Source organism: Protopterus annectens, chromosome 1.part1 (genome assembly GCF_019279795.1).
Source record: "Protopterus annectens isolate FY-2018-M chromosome 1.part1, PAN1.0, whole genome shotgun sequence".
NCBI classification, from domain to species: Eukaryota; Metazoa; Chordata; order Ceratodontiformes; family Protopteridae; genus Protopterus; species Protopterus annectens.
This window is the reverse complement of record NC_056726.1, coordinates 1,919,081,550-1,919,097,284: the sequence shown is the minus strand read 5'-3', so window position 1 is coordinate 1,919,097,284 and position 15,735 is coordinate 1,919,081,550. Positions and strand designations below refer to the sequence as shown.

Here is a 15,735-nt window from a genome sequence, read left to right as displayed (position 1 = left end):
AGCTCCAGTAGTACATTTTTTAAACAAGTACAATTTTAAACAATATTGATATAATAGCATTATAGCAAAAAGATTGACATATGTTGGGTTACATGCATAAACTTAAAGTTGCATTAAAAAGAAGCTTAGTAACTTAATTTTACATTGATATAGTTCAATAGGTCAACAATAATTTTTTTTTGTTTGTATAAAATTATGCAAATGCATAGTAGACAGATTGGAGAGAGAGGTGTAATGAGGTACTAAGTGTGGTCCTTTTGAGGGTGCATAAAGGGAAGGAAGACTTTTTGGAAGAAAATAAGTTAAAATGGCAACTTAGATTTAACGCTGTAGTATTTCCTAGATTGACTGACACAGTATCAATTAAAGTATTCTCAAGAAGTACCATAATGGCATTTGAATGGTATGATGTGTATAAACACTTAGAATGATATTTTATTAGATGGATTTTAAGTAGAAAAGATGTTTTAATTAACTTGCATTTGTGATTGGTGCATAGTCCATTGGATAAGTTATTTAAAGAGACTATACTGCATTGTAATTTATGTTCTGAATAAGTCCTGGAGGGACAAAACCCTTAGCATTTTTATTATAGAATTTCAGCGAGCTGATTGTTATTCTCATTTTTTTTTTAATTTTTGAAGTACCCTTAGCTACCTAAGGAGACTAAAAATCTTCTCCCTTTTTCCTGTCTCATGCCAAATCCTAATGGGTAATCTCTGCATCTTCTTTTTTGATAAGCAAGATCTAATCCTCCAAGACATGCTCCATCTTGGACATGCTGGTAACACTAAAATGACTCACTCCACATACATCAGCCTTCATTTCAACATACACAGAACTGCAATGACTGAAAGGTTCCTCACCTAATTAATCCTCTACCTGTGTATCAAGTTCCAGCTTCTTTTCATACAAAGTAAAATATTGGCAACCTTCAGGTTTTACCATAATGATTAGATATATATCCACAAATTTATTTATGTGATAAGCAGGGTGGCCCTCAATGAAAGGGCTGGAAATAAACTTACTAAACTCTCTCGGTTGCATGGCTAGGCTCTACTTGTTCACTCATGCCACCTGCCTAGTAAAAACCTTTGAACTTAGAACCTATGAACCTATAATATAGGACATGTGATATGAGAATGTGATGCACATATATTATGTTGATCCATTACTGGGATTAAAAAGGGTTGCCATCTAATCAAAAAGAAGGGAATGATTGGAGTATATACTGGAATGTAAGAATTTTTCTTGTCATGCGGGGTCATAGTGAAGAAGCTGCCAGTTAAAAGCTATCAGTGCAGCAGTAGGAAAGAAAGTGTCATTCTTGCAAAGATGAAAAAGAAGCAGTTGAACGTTTTTATTATTCTGTGCTCGGGCAAAAATGGTAAGGGATGGTTCAGAAGGAATGGGCAAAACAAGAGAGAAGGAAGTAATTGAATTTAATTTTATCTTGTAGGGGGATATACAGTGTTTAAATACTTGGAGTCAATAGTTCAGAGTAATGGTGAGTGTGGAAGAGAGGTGAAGAAGAGAGTACAGGCAGGATGGAGTGGGTGGAGAAGAGTGTCAGGAGTGATTTGTGACAGATGAGTACCAGTAAGAGTGAAGGGAAGGTCTACAAGAGGGTAATGAGACCAGCTATGTTATATAGTATTCAAAATGAAATGCTATACAACAATGGCCAATGAAGTGAAGATCTCTTGGAGAATAGGTAGTGCGGTTAAATGATTTAAAACTTAAAAGTGCAACATATATAGCAAAAAACTTGCATACATTTCCAGTACTTAAATTAAATGCACTTACATAGGTTCATAGGTTCATAGATTAGTACTAAGCTAACTGCCCTTGTGAGCCATTTTAAGCCTAGCCAATTATCCCTTGTGAGACTCAAACCCTGCACCTTGTGTTTGTAAGGCAACCACCTTAACCATTAGGCCACCCTCCCTCCCTCCCTCCATGCTGTGAATGCAGTTATACCATAGTGACATGATGGCTCCAAAGTATCCAGTCTTATGATGGCTTCAAAGTATCCAATCTTTTTGGTCTGATATACAAAGTATCCACACTGAAGATGTAGTAGCTGCTATGTGACTGTGATGAACTGTGATAACAGCTTAACCAGTCTAACAGATCAAATAAAAGCTTCTAGCTTTAATGGCAGTTAAAATCCTTTTATTGTAGGAAAAGTTAAAATCTTCATGTCAAGTTAAAATCTTGATGTAGAATAAAACAGTCCCTATGTATTCCAAACGATAAGCACTTTTGGTATCTTCTTCAGATCGTAGAGATTGGGACTGGAAGTTCCTTTTTATAGTGCTTGCTTCCTTTACTGTTGAGACAATCATTCAATCATCACACTGTCAATCAGCTGTTTAAATGCACCAATACTCTTTCCTCTCAGCTGGGGGTGCTCCATTTCCTATACCTTTTGCTTTTGAGGGGTGTGACCAGTCATGAATTATTAAGCCAGATACACCTCCATGTTAGCTGATAGTTGGTCTTCTAGCTTTTAGTATAGGTTTCAGTGGAATGATGTTATTCAAGCCTGGCTCAATATCAGCACGGAAGTTCACAATCCACTTACTCTCCCTGCATTCAGTAATATTTTCAGTGTCACCTTTCCTTATTCCACTATATACATTCTCTATCACCTTATAAGTGAAAGAATGACCAACATTTCTTTCAGCATGCGTTGCTGAAGCATTATGTGGATCTTTATTGGTAATGTCTCTATGATGTCTCAAAATGCGATTTGTAAACATCTGATTAGTTTTTCCTACATAGAATGCAGGGCATAGTTTACAGGTAGCCATGTACACCACATTCGGGGTTATACAAGTGGTTTTGACATTAAAGGTGTATTTCTTCTTTGTCCTTGGATGTTCAAATTCATTATTACAGTCAATCAGTGGGCATGCTGTGCAGTGGCCACACTTGAACGTGCCTTTATGTCCAACAATTTTATGTTTGCTAAACCCATCCTTTGTGCAAAGTAACCTCTTTAAGTTTTTCTTATTCTTGTAGCCAAAGCATGGTGTTTCACCTACAATGTCTTTTAGCTTGGCATCCTGGGTGAGGATTGGCCAAAACTGCCTTATTATAGATTTAACTTGTGTGTTGTCTGTGCTATAAGTTAACATCACTCTGGTGGTTCTGTCTTCTGTCTTGTTTTTCTTTGGGATAACTTCTTGAACATTCACATCTTTTTCATTGTAGCCTCTCTTTATTAGGTTTTGTTGTAGAAAGAAAATTTCCTTTTCTCTTGTCTCATCTTTGATATGTTATATGGGTTGGAGACAGTGGCACTGACAAAAAGGCAGGAGCCAGAGCTTGACATGGCAGAGTTGAAGATGTTTAGATTTGCACTGGGTGTGACGAGGATGGACAGGATTAGGAATAAGTATATTAGAAGGTCAGCCCAGGTTGGAAGGTTTGGAGACAAAGCCAGAGTGGCAAGATTATGTTGGTTTGGACATGTGCTGAGGAGCGATGCAGAGTATATTGGGAAAAAGATGCTAAGGATGAAGCTGCCAGCTAAGAGGAAAAGAGGAAGGCCTAAGATAAGGTTTATGGATATGGTGAGTGAGGATATGCAGGTGGTTGGTGTGACAGAGCAAGATGCAGAGGACAGGAAGAAATAGAAACAGTTGATCTGCTGTGGCGACCCCTGACGGGAGCAGCTGAAAGAAGAAGATGGGGATATACAGTGTAAAAGTTGATGAAATGGGTAAAATATACTTTTTGTGTTCTGTGTAGAAAGGATGTAAAGAGGTATTATATGAAAAGAAATTCAAAATGAATATAATTATGATAAAAAAAGTTTTCTTTTGGAAAAAAAATGTAAAAAGATATAAAATAATGTGGTGAATTTGTCCACCTCAGCAAACAACAACTCAAGCAGAAGGAACCTCAGTTTAACATCTCATCCGAAATGTAACATTTCTGTTATGCTGCATTGCAGTTTCAATACTGTAACTGGAATATAATTTTAGGCTTTTGGTTTGGGAATAGAACCCACAATATTCTGATATTTCAGCATTAAAAGAAGTGTAATGACTGTTGAGTCCCTAACATGAACCATTTATTTAAAAGCAACTACAACACAGAATGCAGATTATTTTTATCTTTTGAGAATAGAGAGAAGACCAAAACAGACTGCCTCCGGCATATTCAGGAAAGATGCATTGAGTTTCTTGTTACTTCTTTATCAAGAGGCATGTTTCGTACACTGTTACAATTTATTACAAAATTGCCTTGAGGCTCTGAATCTTAGGGAAGGAATACCAACTATTGCATATTGATAACAAAAATCAAACGTTGAATAAATGCAGTCATATATTTTCCAAAGTGGTTATTTAAGCACATAATGAAAATATCGAGGCATTATCCAGACTTGCCAGCATTTGATATGGGACAGCAAATAAACTTAAACAACTCCAGAATAGCAAAATGCAGGACAAAGAAGTAAAATGTTCTTTTGGAAGATCAGAATAATGTGGGATGTATTCCCACACCAAATGCCTAAAATTATATTCCAGTTGCAGTACTGAAACTGCAGTGCAGCTTAAGAGATGTGCTGCATTTCTGAGCATGCCATCCATCAGATGAAATGTTAAACTGAATGCAATGACTGCAGATAGTGAAAAGATCACGACATACCAGAACGGAATACATTGATCTGTTATTGTAAAGATTCAAGGTCAAAACCCATAACACTTCACTTGATACAGGAAGAAGTCTACAATGTGTCTTACATAGTGGCAGCTATGGCAAACCAGTATCAAGATGTTTAAACTGAACGTGCATTTCATATAAACACATAAAATATAAAACAAATAATGCACACAACACAAGAAAAAAACATAAAATTACATAAAATATATAAACACATAAAAAGTAAACAAAAATAAGAACTTGAAATAGTCAAAACTGAATAGAAAAGCTGAGAACAGAATTGATATGCTGAATATAAACCTGATTGCATTAGAACTGTTAGCAACCAGTTGGGCTAAATGGCATAGAGAGGGACAACAACAAAAAATAATTCAGAGCATTATAGAATGCAAAAAGGTTGTTCCATTTTGGTTAGAATTCAGAAACTTTGTAAAGGCATTGTGGTCAGATAATTGTTGTATGACAAATTCTTCGATTCTATTCGATGCGCCAGTTCCTGACTCTATAACAAAAACACAAGTGCCTCTCCTTTGTACCCTTCTACCAATTACTAGAAAAGTTATCACAATAATTTGTAAAAGTAAAATTAACCTGTCATTTAATGAACTTATTGGTTTAACAAACAACGTATGCAATATGGAATTGCAAACTGATTATATTAGACATCAAACATTATGCATAAACACTTCTCATGGCTAAAGCTGAAGGATTTATTGGATAAGTTTTAACGGGTTTATACAATGTTTATTTTGGACTTTGCAGATAGTTTTATTTGTTCTTAAGTTAACTGTTGTAATATGAATGTATTGAATTTTTCCTGTTTTAAAATGCAGTAACATGTTAAAAAAATAATAATTCAGAGCAATCCTTCAGCTGAAGTAAGGAAAACACTCAATAAACCAGTCAAGAAACTTAACTTCATAGAATATGGTAACATTTTAGATTTTCAGAGGTACATACAAAAAGGCTGAACTGGATTATACAAACACGCACACAAATGTATACATATATTTATGTATGTTATGCATGCACTAACACATGTTGAAGTTGATTTCGTTTTCAAATTTTCCAGGTGTTTTTAAGACTTGCATTATCAGATCTTGCACCACCAACAAAAGAGCATCATAAGCATGCAACAAATACATATGTAGAAATTCTAAAGCAAGTTTGTAAACAAGTGCAGTGGAACACTTGATAACATAACCTGATGAATCAGAAAAGAATAAGTATGTAGCATATTTTGTGAATCCTAAATGTAAAGCTTCTTGCACAGACTAGCTATGGCAGCAAAATGGCAGTTTTGGCCTGAAGTAACATTTACCATACTCCGACTGCTCATACCTTTTCAGTTAAAATATGTATGCCTTTTATTGAATTTTCTAATCTCCTGGGTTTGCAATACAGTTACACAGATTATCAAATAATAACGTTCATTTATTAATGTGATGACCTACCACTGGACCAGTAAACAAGGATCATCAATCCTCACCACTGGTAACAGTGGGGATATACACTGGGATGATGACAAGTTCACACCACAGTATTTCCAGATACAACTCTCTGCATCAAGTTCAATTTCCTTTAAGAGCACACAAAGACCAAAGTCAGTCTGGGGCTGATTTCTCTCTCCTTCTCCAGATCCCTAGTAAGACTGCCCACTGACACAGCTACAGAGATGAGATCTCAGCTGAGTGACCAAGCCAAGACCTCCAGCATCCTCTATGTCCAACCGGTGTTCTGTGTCCCTGCCCAAGTAGATCACACACACACACACACACACACACACACACACACACACACACACACACACACACACACACACACACACACACACACACACACTTTGAGGTTTGATTTACACATACACACACACACACACACACACACACACACACACACACACACACACACACACACACACACACACACACACATATCTGGGAACGGCTGACATAGGTTTACTAGCAATGGCCCCTTCTGCCCAGACTATAAGGTAGTTATTACTGTCACCAGCCAACTTTATCAGCTACTTTAAGGCCCTTAACAAAGGATGTACAATCTTACTGTGTAATGTCACTATCAATACAAAAAGTAGTTTGACCAAGAACAATGCTATTAGGAGTGGCCCACAGTGTCATCAAATAAATATGCAAGTACTCTCAAAACTGAAATATATCTCACAAAGAACAGCCACAATGAAATGTTTAATTATATTTAATAATAAATAATAAAAGAACAATAAAATACTCAGTATATATTAACAGTGACAACAAAGTTCAAAACCACAGGAAATATTTAAAACAACATTGCAGCACAGTCTCAAATAAACAAAGAAAAAATATATTCCTGACTGTAGCTAATGGAATTGCTATAACATAGAAACTTACTTACAAGCAAGGCAGATGCGTGGTGAACGGTTCCTGCTGTTATCAGGTCTAAGACAGAATACAGAATGCTGTGTCTCCCTCAGGGATTTCTGAAATTAATATCTCAAATATTACTGCTGGGATAGCTTGCAGTTGACATAATTTCTTGTCATGTGACTCTGTCCTAGGTGAAATTCCCTCTGCTGGAAGCTAGCAGTATTTAGCATCTACCAGTGAAAATACATAGATCTCAGATCTTTGGCAGATGCTGGAAGTCATAAAGCAATTACATCCCCTCACATTTCAAGACTAGTAATTATTTCACTTCAAAGACAATACAGAAATCTCCTTAGTACAGACATTCTGTCTCTAGCTGCTATAAAGCAATTTAATTTCAGCTACTTATCTGAAATTTTGCTGGACTGAAGTTAAACTCCTGTGTTCCAGTTTCCACTGTTAATATATATACATTTAAGTAGCTACAATAGTGCATTTACTTTTCTGTTCTGTTCCAGTATGGCACACTGTGGATACATTTCAAGCACTTTGCAAACACCTTTTTCAAAACACGTGTGAACAAAGAAGTTTGATCTATACATGACATGCAGTTTTAATACATTTGTAACACAAGCGTCTTATATGAATTATGTTGATATTCATAAATGACATATACTCATTTACAAAATTCCAGATAGCTGGGCTGGCAGTATCTCCCTTTGACACAATTAAAATTATTTTTTTTTTGGTAAAGTTCACAAGTTCTTTACTGTAGCATGTTGTCCTAGTAAACCCCGCATTGTAGAACTGTACCTAAGGAATATAAATGAATAGGCTCTAAGGACAATGGATATCACAATACAGGCTTATCTTTTAGCAATATATAATAGTTTGACATGTACACACATGTTTGTCAGCATCTAACTCAGCTTAAGTCTGATTTCCAAATAATAAGAGTCAAACTACTCAATGAAGATGTCTCAAATTCTATAATACAATAGACTCAGAAATTCTACAATACTTTCTACAGCTATCAGTGCAAATATCTTGGTTCATAGTGTCAAAAGTAGCCAAGAGATGAAGAAGTATAACGAAGGAATATAACAATCTGTTACTATAAAGATATCATTAGCAAATCATGCTACAGCAGCCTCAGTGCTATGCTTATATCCACTTGCAAATTAACATCATTCAAAGAGGGTATGTGATGCCACACATAAAAATATTTGCATATAAACTCCCATTCTAACACCCATACATGAAGGTTACAAAGGCAGACATTTTGCAGTCTGTGCAGAGCAAAAAGTGTTATACTGAGTGTGCAGGTAGAAACTGTCTCAAAAATGATTAGACAATAGGAAAAATAACCATTGAACTAAAATTTAATCCATCTCATGTTATGAAAATGCAGCCTGCATTAAGTTAGCTTAATAGAGGAAACCACATTTATGACCTTTTCAAAGCTGATATAACTATTCATCATCCAGGAAAAAATCAGAGAAATTCATCTAGGGTCCACTGGAGCATTCCATTGATGTAATCTCACAAATTATCTGCCTGGTCTTCACAGTCATACAGGAAAAGAAGAGTGTAACTTCTGAAAGAAAAACTCTATGGGCAGTAAGAAACACTGGATGGCACAACCTGTCTACTTCTCAGAAGAGAGAAGCCAGGATATAACTTGTGTAGTTATTAAAGATCCATGTCAACTGGGTTCCTAATGACATGGGATTCTAGGTATGGATCTTCTCAGAGGAATCTATATGACACTGAATATGGGTACAGTGCTTCTAGGCTTTTCTGTTAGGTTTTCTAATCCTTTGATTTTATCAATTAGGAACCTCAGTGGTAATTAGCAAGGTACAAACCAAAGGAGTCATAGTATATAATCATTGGCTTAGTCAATGCTAAATATAAGGGGACAATGACATCTTTATATGTATTTATTTTATTTATTTCACATTTGTTAACCGGGATAGTCCGACTGGATACATGTCCATTTTCAGTGGTAGCCCGGGGAGAAAAGCTCCACATTGCAAATAATTGGCACTTAAGGATGTGGTTACATAGAAATCTAAATATTTAACAAATCACTAACAATTTATAGTCAAGGTTCCATCTCTAAATGAAGCAAACATTGTGGGTTTATGGTATTCATTTACAGAGATAACATTATACATCTTTGAAGTGTGTAAAAAAGAAACATATTTCAAGGTTGAATGTAAGGATGATAATTAAGATAAAAGGTGGTTAGCTAAGAAGGAGAGTTATTGTGAGTAGAATGTAGAGGGGAAGAAGAGCATAGGTTCAGAATGGGTAGGAAACAAGCTATCTTCCTGATAATAGAATTCTAAAGTTTGTAGAGAAGTGAATGTTGTCTGGGTGGGAAATGGTTATTAATGGGTATTTCACCTCTGTGAGCTATGTTTATCTTACCTTTGTCTTATTATTTTTTGGGTTAGTCTAGGTGTAGTCATGGACATAACTATGTTTTTCTCACCTTTTTGTTATTTTTGGGTTAGTCTGGGTTTAGACATGGACATAGCCAATCCCTGTTTAGATGCATCTTTAGGGATATTTTGAGTGGGGACAAGGAGCATGTGGCGGTTAGTTCAGCAGGAAGTGAGTTCCATTGTTTTCCAGCAGAGTTGGAGAATAAGGAATCTCCGGCTGAGTTGTTGGCTTTGGTCAGTTGTACTAGCATTCTGTTGGATGAGCGAAGGGATGCTAGGTTGCTATAGGGGATAATAATATTAGACAGAATGGGAGTACTGGTAGGTAGAGGGTTTTATGAATAACTATGAGTTGGTTATAATGGAGCTGAATGGGTAGTTCTAGCCAGACTAGTTTGTGAAGATTTTGACAGTGGTGGGTTCTATATGCTGAGCCTGTGGCAAATCTAGCTATATTGTTATAGGAGGTAGTGATTTTGTTAAGGTTTGATTTACTTAGATTTGTAAGGATGGGTGAGGTGTAGAGAAGGGTTGACAGCAGATGTGTCTGAGCTATGGCAGTTCTGGAAGATGGGGTTAAGATTTGTTTAATCCTATACAAGGAGCCTATTTTTTGTTAATGTTTTTATGGTTTTGTCTATATGAGCATTGTACTTCAGATTATTATCAGTGATTATTCCAAATAGTTTAGTGTAAGGTTCAGAGGAGATTATGGTGCCTTTGCTAGATGAGATTGCAATTATTGGTAATGTTAACTTATGTGTAAGGGAGAAAATAAGAAGTTTGGTTTTGTTTGGGTTAAGCAGGAGACGACGATTATTCAGCCAGTTCTCTACTTTGTTGAAGGTGATTTGGGATAGAGATTGTAGTTCTGTGGGAGTGGAGGCAGAGCAGATAAGTGTGGAGTTATCTGCATACTGTATACAAGTTGCATCTCAGATAACTTTGGGTAGGTCATTAATGAAAATAGAGAAAAGGAGGGGGCCCAGTATAGAACCTTGGGGTATCTCAATGACATTCCTCTGGCAATTAGCTGCACTATTTTATTTATTTTTATTTACTTACATTTGTTTACCGGGAGTGTCCAACTGGACGTAGGTCCATTTTCAGCGGAGACCTGGGGAGAAAAGCTCCACAGTTAAAATAAACAGGCAGTAGTTACTTGGAGTTACATAGCGATTAACAATTTGATTAACATAGCAATTAATTACAAACATAGTTACAGATGAAGAACATAGTACATCAGTAGACAACTAGAATCTTTATCTGTGAAGTACATAACAGACATTAACAATTGATACAATAAGATGTTCCTGCTGTATAATAAGTACTAGGCTTATGAGCATCTGAGCTTGCTATAATCAAAGTAGTTAGTGGGATGGAAAGAAAGGTAGTGGTTGGATGGGATGGGTAATTTAGAGTGGGAGTTGCAAGGGCATAGCCAGCATGTTTTTAGGTGCACTTTTAGTAAAGTTTTAAAGTGGGTGCATGGTGGTATGGAGGGAGTTCCATAATTTGGCTATGGCACAAGAGAATAGTGCTAAATAGAAGGATTTCCAGATACTCTTGTTATATGATGATTGAAAGAGAGGGCATTATCAACCAAGGTTCCAAGGTTCCTAACAATGGTTTTATATTGAAGTGGGGCATGATACATGCTGTATGCTGGGGAAAGGGATTATCTACCTAGTCTAGCAATGTTGCACTTGTTAGCCTTTAATTTAAGCATATCTTTAGTACACCAGATATTTACAACTGGTGGGCTTGGGTATTAGGGGGGAAATATATCTCAATTGTCAGGATTTTCACAGAATATCCAGATGTTTGACTCATATTTTTGGTGTATTCCTCATAAAATGTGTGTATGTCTGGCAACTCATCAATCCCTCGCCAATTAAGGTTTCTAGATGTCAGGCTACTATCTACTCAGTAAGTCAGTATGCTATAGGAATCCAACTGTCATAGGCAACCTAACTTGTTAATATTGTGTGGCTATATTGTAGGGTACATGACTCAGAAATGATTCAAATGATAGTTGGACCATGAGAGTGTTCACTCTCCCAAGCAACATATGATTGTCAAAGGAAAAAACTTCAAAGAACAATACACGTAAGGTTCAGTTAAGGCACATTTAATAACTTGCTGCAAGGAGACAAAAACATGCAAATACAGGATTTTGCCTAACTACTAACAGGAAGTATGCTATTCTTATACTGTTTTACAAGACATGGACTTCTATAGCTGACGTAATCAAACACAACTTTCATTATTGTTCTACAGCAGATGTTAATCAGATTTTCTGCTGACATGACTGGATTTATGAAAAACCTTTTGAGAAAAACAACCTGGCCTTGGTGGGCACTAGCCTGTTACAAGCTTCTATTGTATAGTTCTAATGCATGTGTTACATTTCAAGGTACTTTTCTAGCTCAGACACAAGCAAATGCTGATTGCAGTTCATATTTTCAAGCAGTCTTTGTTCTAATTATCTATAGCTTCTGCAGCTGTGTATTTTCTCACAGCACAAGCGGAACTCCTTGTCTAAGTTTCATAACATTTATACAAGTGGTATTGTTCTCTTCATTATTTTCCTGACACAAGCAGAAATCATCTGCTTCTGAGTAAATTTCCAAGGCATAAGTAAAGATTTTAGCTGCTCATATTTCATGACAATACAAGGTCAGAAAGCTTCTATAATTTGTACAGATTTATGCAGTGTAAAATAGAATAAATGTGTTAACCCTTTTCAAGCTCTAAATGCACTAAGCATATTACTAATACATATACTAATACATATTTTTCTGACATTTCCCCCATTTTAATACTTTTATTCTACTTTCAAAATAAGCATAAACAGTTTGTTTTCTTCTCCTAACCTCTTCCACTTAGGATTTGCAGTTAAGAGAGTCATTCAGTTTAAACTTATGAAAACATTTTTCAATCTTTTAACAGTTCTTCAAACTCAGTACTTTGATATAAGGTTTCAGAAACTGACATGTCTATAACGTCTTTAATCAGTCTTTTCATGCAGGGAATGCCACAACAAACACATACTCCCAGTAGGAGCATTCCTACACACATGGCAATCAGGATGTTCATTAGGATGGTAATCCACCCCCAAACCATTTCTGGAAAAAGTCCATCAGTGAGTTTGGGCCTGATTTGGTCATGGCCGGCACTTGCTGAATTACCTCAAGATGATTGTCTATCTCGTGTTTATGGTCAGGAATATACGAACAGCACTCTTTCTGGATTAAAGCGCAAGTACCACCTCTCGCTGCTAGGGTGAAGTCGAGAGCCATGCGGTTTTGAAGCACTACAGTTCTCATGGCATTCACTTCATCAGTCACCAATTCGAGAGTGGAAAAAGTTGCGTTGCTCATTACTTCGAGAAGTTTAGACAGTTTTCTCAGCTCCCAGATCGATTTCACTGCTCCATATGCTGGTAATATGCCTGCCCACGATATAACACTATCACTCAAGTCCATATGTGTCAGTCCATTGCCTATAGAATGATGGTTTTTCCAACGTGCATCGATTTGTCCCACTGGATTTACAGGTTTCTTGACGACCTCTCGGACATTTTGAATTTTTCCTCGAGTCAAAACTGCAGTGTGTCGTATGGCCGGAACCAGGTAACCCAAAAAACAACTGCCAGACCAATTCTCAGGTAACCATTTGTATGCCTTTCTGCCACACACAAAATAACAGTCCTCTGCTTTAGTAGTAACTTTGCTATGAATATACACTCACCCTGCATGAAACATTTTTCTATCAATTATAGACAGTTGTTTATAAAGAACAGAATTATGCTTTACTTCATCAATTGTTTTGTGCCTCAATCCAAGAAATGAATCATAGTTTGTATTACAATAAAAATCTTCATTGTTACCTTTAGTGTAACATTTATAAGGAACAGTCACATTGCAATTGCTCCAACCCACCTGAACAGTATCATTTTTATAAAAACACACAGTTCCCTTTTGTGGAACAGACAAGTGCAATGCTATTCTATCTTATGATGTAATGGTTGAGGTATCATAAATCAAATTTTCCCATGTCTCATTGACCCCTAGGGGGACCGTAGTCATTAATAACCCCCCGTATGCTGTCAGCAAAGCTGTGCAAATCCAGCAATTCGAAACATTGAAAGTCTCAGCATACACATATTTAATTGCCTGGTAAGTGTTAAAGTTTGGATGCCAGTCTATGAGTACTGCTTCACGTTTATTCAGTTCAGTATGTGTGGCTGGGAAAAGGAAAGGCCACATCAAATAAGAAGAACCGATGCGGGAGGGATTGATGAGTTGCCAGACATACACACATTTTATGAGGAATACACCAAAAATATCAGTCAAACATCTGGATATCAATATAGCCACACAATATGAACAAGTTAGGTTGCCTATGACAGTTGGATTCATATAGCATACTGACTTACTGAGTGGATAGTAGCCTGACATCTAGAAACCTTAATTGGGGAGGGATTGATGAGTTGCCAGACATACACACATTTTATGAGGAATACACCAAAAATATGAGTCAAACATCTGGATATTCTGTGAAAATCCTGACAATTGAGATATATTTCCCCCCTAATATCCCTAGTACAGTTAACAGGATGATTATGCAATACTTCTGAGGAAAGGGTTGTTCTGCATTCCTGTTTCTTCTGGACTCTATCATTTTTACTCTTGGCATGTGACAAGATTTTTGTCCAGTTCAAAGTTTTTAACTAGTTTGCAGTGCGTCAGGTGGATCCAGAAGGCGCACTCTGCTATCTTGACTGCAATGGGTGTCGACAGAAGCACTTGATATGGACCTTCCCACTTTGGTGATGCCCAATTCTTTTTCTTTATTGTTTTCACCCAGATCCAGGTACCTGGGACCACTGCCACTTCTGATGGTCTGGTTTGTTCTTTATCTGAAACAGAATTTGACTGCAACAGATGTTTAGAATTTAACAAGTTTCTCATGCACTCAGCTAGTGTACAGTTGGCTTCCTGGTCTGCGGGCATAAGAGCTTTCCACTGAGGTATATAATAAGCCCTTCCAAATAGTTTTTCAAAAGGAGTCAATCCTTTTGCATTCGGAACAGTTCTCATGCTCAACAGTGCCAGGGGCAGACACTACACCCAATTCCTCTGTATTTCTACTATTAACTTCCTTAGCTTACTCTTTAAAATCCCATTATGCCTCTCTACTAGCCCTGCAGATTGTGGGTGGCATGCACAATGATTTTTTAAAGAAATACCAAAATGCTTACTTAACTGTTGTATGGTCTGGTTTATGAAGTGTGTGCCGTTGTCACTGTAGATCCTTTCCGGAATGCTGAATCTAGGAATGATTTCTTTAACGAGAATTTTTGCCATGGTTGCCGCATCTGGATTTTTAGTCGGAAAGGCTTCCACCCATCTGGAAAACATATCTACAATGACAAGACAATACTTCTTATTTTCACATTTGTTCAATTCTATAAAATCCATACAGATAATATGAAACGGATACGGTGGTGTAGGGAAACTCCCTTGCTTCGGCTTTAACGCCCCTTATCCAAGATGTTTATTACAAATGTGGCACATTGAACAAAATTTTTTAGAGTAGTTTAAGAATCCGTATGTCGTGAACACTTGGTTCACCAGCTGTACCATCCCCCCTGTGGAGATATGGCACTGCCCATGGCTCAACAAAGCTGCATATCTAAACAAATTAGATGGAAATATCAGTTTCCCTTCTTTAGAGATGTACAGTTCCTTTTTGAGAATTGCTCCTCGTTTTACTCATCTTTGTTTTTCAGCTTGCATAGTAAGTGTCTGCATTGTCTTTAACATTTCTACATCTAAAATCTCAGAGGGTTGTAATTCCTCATTCAAAAGAAATACTTCTGAAGCTGCCTGCTTTGCAGCTGTATCAGCTCTTGCATTACCTTTTTAAATCCTATCCTGTTGCTTGGTATGAGCTGTGCATTTACAAATAGCTACTTTCTGAGGTAACTGGATAGATTCTAAGAGATCTAAAATAAACTGTGCATGATTGATTGGTTTGCCAGTAGATGTTATCATTCCTCAATTTTTCCACTGTTGCGCAAAAACATGTACAGTAGAAAAAACGTACTGACTGTCAGTAAAAATGTTCTCATATTTACCCTTTGCTAAGGTACATGCCCGTGTCAAGGCAATCAATTCTGCTGCTTGTGCAGATAAATTGTGTGGTAAAGAGCTCGCTTCTATAGTGTTAGTATC

The 15,735-nt window shown here is 36.8% G+C and overlaps 1 protein-coding gene across 2 annotated transcripts in view; it reads left to right on the top strand.

Moving 5' to 3' along the window:
- Positions 1 to 15,735, top strand: part of LRFN2 (leucine rich repeat and fibronectin type III domain containing 2) — a 4,336,860-nt gene that overhangs the window by 2,553,114 nt on the left and 1,768,011 nt on the right. The gene's annotated exons all lie outside the window — the stretch shown is intronic.